Raw genomic sequence first — 6000 nt, forward strand, 5'->3', positions numbered from 1 at the left:
ATGTCCAAACCTGGTGAGAAAATGAGCACAAAGATTGGCCCAATGCCTTTCAAAAAAAAAAAAAGTGGAAGAAAATTGCCCATAATTTGTTTGAATTGGAATCTTAAACTCAGTGCAGTTCCATTTCTTTCTTTCATGAAATGCATTTACTCTTGCTGGTATTCTCCCTAAAAGATGTGAACATTTATCAAATTGTAGTTCCGCAGAGTATAAAAGAACTTAAGAATTGTCCGGTTTCTCACTGGAAACTGACTGGGCCTCAAGTGTTGTATGTCAGCATTTCCACACTGTATTGGTTGAAGCAGTCCCAAAGGGAATCCAGATTCAAGGGTAGGGCACATAGGCCCTACCTCTTCTGGGGAAATCTATTAAAAAATTGTGACCGTTTTTTACAATGGCCATACTGCATGATGGACACTTGTGCCTCAGTGCTTCCTTCAGGCCTGCTGTGTCTGCAGTCTCCATCCACACAGATTTCTACACAGGCGAGTTCATTGTCATTTCCAATGGACATTCCTCAGTCAGCCATTGTATTAGTTTCAAACTTATTGGCTTAAAACAATACAAATTTCTCCTTTTATAATTCTAGGGATCAGAAGTCTGCTTCCCTCTTATAAGAACCCTTGTGATTATGTTGAACCCACCTGGATAATCCAGGATAATCTCCCCATCTCAAGATCCTTAATTTATTTGCATCTACAAAGTCCCTTTTGCCATGTAAAGTAATACATTCACCGGTTCTGGGGATTGGAATGTGAACATCTTTGGAGAATTGTTACCCTGCCTACCGCCGCTGTGTTTTGGGAAGCAATAGATCACTTGTCTTTATAACCCTGTGATTATCATGTACTGCTTTGTAATGTAGATTTTATGATTTGTTGGCCAAAGAGAAACTCTTAAACAAACCAGATGCAATATCCGTTTCTTATAGCTTCTGAAATTGTTATTAAAAGTTGGATGTTATTATTCATCCCATGACTGTCAGCTTAATCTTGCCTTTAGCTAGCTTGGTACAACTTCTAATTGTCAGGCTTTTGTGAAAGAGTCCTGATCTGATTTTCTAATTCTTCACAGCAAAATTCTATGACAATTATCCTTCCCAGGCTTTAGCCCAGTACCTGACACAGAGTAAATTTTCAAATAATGTGTGTCGAATAAATTGAATCTCTGTATTGTTGATGAAAATATTGGGTATGAATTCCCTTCATCAGGTGGCGCCTTTAAGTTGCAAATAATAATCCATTAATAATAAAGTGTTTTCTTTCCAGAGGGTTTGCTCTCTGAGCACAATCATTTGGTTAGTGAAGTTGTTGGATGGTGTTTGTTATGCTGGCTCGTGTTAAGATAAAAGAGATTTCTAGACAACTGGCAGCGATCTGACACTGACCTCCTTCTGAACTAGGAATTTTTATACTTCTGTATCACAAATGATAAAACTCACCACATATCAAAGGACTTTTCCCAATAGTGTGTTTATTAAAGGAAAGGAGGTATAAATATCTCAGCTAACTACAGTAGAGTTCTGATATTCACCTTCAGTTTCTCTTCACTAAAACCCTTGGCCAGGTCTGGCTAAAGTAAATGATCCTATTCTGATTTTGTATCTTCATTTTCTTGCCATTGATTGAACAGGGTGGCCAATTCCTGTCTCAACCTGTGCTGAGTCATGTTGCAGTACTCACCTTTTCGTATGAGAACTGATAGGTGAATTGCAGGAAACTTTTGTTTTCTAACTACCAGTGCTCAGTTATAAATTCACATCACAATGTCTACATCAGTGATGGTTCTATAGCTATTTCCACTTGCTAATGGGGAGATACATGCAAAAATGGAAACAGAAATAGAAGGCTCCACATTAATTTTCCCTTTGGAAAAAGTATGCCCATCCTCTGCCTGCACAGAAGGGTTTCATACATCAACTTAATGTTTAGCAGAAACAAACGAATAACTTTTAGGCTGAGTTCTTTCTGATAAATGACCCTCTCAAAGCTAGCAACCCTCATAATTTTTATGCACTTGCCCCATTTCAAAGTCGCCATCTTATGTTGGTCTCTGAGTGGTTATAAAAGCTACTTTTCCTTGAATACTGGATTTCCAACAGGTCAGGCAACTGGCCATGCCTAGTGAAGTTCCACGGGGCTGAACAACAGTGGGAAGTTTCTCACTGGAAATTTCAGGAGATGCAAAAATGGGAGTCTTTAACAGAGAGCCAAGAACCTGCTAGAAAGCTAAAGTCTAAGAAACTGGAAGAATCCAAAGGGTGTCCTGAATGTCAAAGCTAGAAGCAGGTATAAGTACAGAGCCAGGAACCTAAGAAAGAGAGAGATGGGAAGAAATGGAAATGGGTGGAAAAGAGTAAATGGAGAGTATTCTGGAGCAAAGACTTAGAACAGGAGCTACTATCCATAGTTCGCTTTTACATGCTGTCAAGAGCCATGCATGGGGTGGAGTTTGGAGAGTTGTTCAGTGTTCATTTTATTCCCCATTTGCCCTTCCATATCCATTCTCTAGCTTTCTTTGCCCTGATTTGAACCCCTTTAGATTCCATCATCCAAGTTCTCTTACTATATGTCTTCCAGTTGGGTTTGGCCAACGGAAGCAGAGTATTTATTCGTGCCGACACCCACCCTACTGAGTTGCAGATTGGCAGCGGTTGAGTTCTACTGGAGCCTTGGCTCCTGCTTAGTGGCTCTTTCCAACAGCTGCAGGTATCACTGGGTTGCTACAATTTTGCTTTCCCACTTGCCCCCTCAGGCCTAAGTATAATAGTAGCTTTCCACCCTTACTAGCTCCAAGGTGCTTCACCATCCATTGCGGGTTCTTATTTCCCTGCCGTCACCTCTAAATATTCCCTTCTTCAAAATTCCATTTGGAAAAAAAAAAAAAAAAAAAAATTCCATTTGGGTGTGCCTTCTGTTTCCTGTTGCTGAAACCCCAACTGATAGTCAGTGAAATGGATATTTACTAGAGTTGGCAAAAATTCTAAACGTTTCTGAGTGGTGTTGCTATCAGTTATGTAAGTTTGTATTCTGTGCTGTAAGTCACCCTTTCATGTGACTTGTGATTCAGGAAGAAAATGCTTTGTTCCTGCCTTTTAGTGGCTTATGGTCCGCCAAGATTACAAGACCGAGCACACGAAATAGCATAACACTGTGAAGGAATTGCTATAGTGCTGGGAAATGTAATGGGAAAATGGAAAAATTACCCAAGTTCACTTGGGGTTTTCAGGAAAATTCTCTATTGGCAACATGAAGAAGGAATCACTCCCGGATTGATGACCGATTGTCTTCCCTTAACTCTGTAAAGACAAAGATATCATTTTCTCCCCAGCAGACATCTAAGCAAAGATATCCTTATCATGTAAGCCCTTCCTGAATCAAGCTTATCTTTGGTCAGGTTCCCCAGAGCAGAGACTGAGATGACAATTCAGGTAGAAGCTATTTATGAAGGAGGTCCTCCTAGGAGAAACAAGTAAGGGAGTGGGGCAAACAAGACAAGAAAGGGGAAGAAGCCAAGGGTTTGAAATCTGGTGATATCCCAGCCTCAGCTTAATCCCAAAGGGAGCTCAGAAGTATAAATTGCATCTCAGAGTTGTTTCCCTTGTGACAAGGGAAGGGAGAGCCTTCGCATTTCCGTACCAGTTAGTTATTGCTTATGAGCTGCCCAGGGTGGGGGGTGGGTTGGAGAGCAATGTAAGCCTCCCAATAGATCCAGCGAAGTGGATCCAGTAGCCCAAGGGTAGGTCTCTGAAGACAGTGGCAGGTGAGAGTAGTTAGGAGACAAGCAAGTGGATGCTAAGGAATGGATACATAGAACCCATAGAGGTGAGTCTAGGGAATCTGACCAGAGCACCAGCATGATCTACTACATGCCCTTCCAGAAGCACATCTGCAGCTATTTCACACACAGTTAGGCAAAATCCCGGGGCAAAACAAGCACAACTTTCTTCATATGTACATTTTTAGGTTCTGGAGGCTTTGGAAGAGATCTGGAGTGATGCTTTGTCTCTAAGGTAACCAACGGGATCCCAGGATACCAGATTTTCTGTGCTAAAGCCCAGATGGTCCTGTGTAACCTGGGACGGTTGGTCACTCTACCTGTGACTCTACCTGAAATGCCACTCAGTGAAGAACTCTCAGGTTATCTCACCGAAGATGTAACCCAAGCAGAGCCAGTTAAGTATAGGAAGATTGCAAACCTCCCCTGATGTAGCACTCAGTGGTTTCTAGAGCTGCACAGAGTCTGGAAATCTGGGAAGAAACTGAGTCTCAATAAGGGATGTGGAGACTGCAGAAGAGGAGGGAGAGGGCTTCAACTCTGGATTATGGTTGGTATAATCCAGGTATGGCAATGGCTTTTACAACACAAAGCAGCAAGAAGGGTCCTTCTCAAGATGCACTTCTGAGGAAGACCTTGGTTCCCTAGGATAGGAGAGGGTGCTAAGATTCTCTAGAGTCTCATAGTAGTGGGACTAGCTCAGGCTCAGGACTCTCCATTGACCTTTCCTGAGAGGTTTCTCCCAGATAAAATTTCCAGACTAGTGCTTTCATGCTCCTTATTCTTCAGGGAGGAGGCAAAGGAAAAGATGTTTGACATGAGTTTGAATTTTCTTAAAGTGTTACTGTGAATTCTATTGATGTGTTAATAAATTTCCATTTAGCAATATTCTTGTTTAGCTTTATTTCAAGTCGAATGTGAATGATGATGAGTAATAACACTTCAAATTACATCAATTTTCTATATGAGAAAATATGCCATGTTCGTGACATTTTTGTTTTTCTAAAAGGGAATCAAAAGGTGATTCATGACTACAGCTTTTAACTTATGTATGGGTTGAACATTTTTCTAAAGAACGTTGTCGTGATGATTTCACCCTGGGTAAGCTGAAAGGGTTTCAGAGTGAGGGTTGTGAGTTATTGAATTAGAGATCAGTTTGTATGCAGATGTCAATTGTAACTGTAAGAATCTTCTGAATTTAATGATTCCCAGAGCTAGAATGATGGTTCTTTTTTTTTTTTTTTTTTTTTTTTTTTTTTCCGTACGCAGGCTGCTCACTGTTGTGCCCTCTCCCATTGCGGAGCACAGGCTCCGGATGCGCAGGCTCAGCGGCCATGGCTCACGGGCCCAGCCGCTCTGCGGCATGTGGGATCTTCCCGGACCGGGGCACGAACCCGCGTTCCCTGCAACGGCAGGCGGACTCTCAACCACTGGGCCACCAGGGAAGCCCTAGAATGATGGTTCTTAATTCTAACTGCATGTGAAAAATATTTAAGGAGCTTTAAAATAATTCCAGTATCTGGACCCCACTCAAGACTAGTGAAATCTAAATTTCTGGGAGTGGAGTCCGAGCAGGTGGGCTTCGTGGGTCCATGACATATGCAGTTCCATGGGGCCTTGAACTTACAAGGGCCTGACCTCACTCACTTGTCCTGTCTCAATGGACAGTTGCAAGCAGTCAAGCCATGTGAACCTTGAAGGAAGCATCTACCATCACATCTCCTACATACAGCCTTAGGACCCAGGCTTAAGCAAATAGGGATGGGCACTGCCTTTTTCTTGGTCCACTGCTCTTCAAATCAACAGGCTGAGAAGTTGGCTTACTTTGTGCCCTTTGCGTCAGTGAGGTAGGAGAACCACCATTACTTTCTCCTTTCAGCCAGGTACCCAGTGAGGTCTTGAAACCGTGTGAGACCCTTAGCGAGTCATCCACTAGTAGAAGTCTCTGAGCCCTAGACACCAAAAGGAGTGACCCAGAGGCTAGAGAGAAAAGTAGGCAGAAAACCCAAAGTCCTAAGTGCTTTCCCTTATTGTCCTCACTCTCCAGAGTGGCCCTTGCTGAATCTTGTGTTCTTTGAGTCAAACTCCCTTTCGCATCTTTATCATTGGAACACTTGAGCTACTTCACAGAAACCAGGGGAAGACCAAATGATGCAAAAGAAAGGTCTTGGGTGGATAAGTCCTATGATTCAAAACTGATCAGGTTTATCTTTGTTACTATAT

Source organism: Delphinapterus leucas, chromosome X (assembly GCF_059928025.1).
Source record: "Delphinapterus leucas isolate spDelLeu-1000000601 "Yukka" chromosome X, BTC_Dleu_Yukka2, whole genome shotgun sequence".
Classification (NCBI taxonomy): Eukaryota; Metazoa; Chordata; class Mammalia; order Artiodactyla; family Monodontidae; genus Delphinapterus; species Delphinapterus leucas.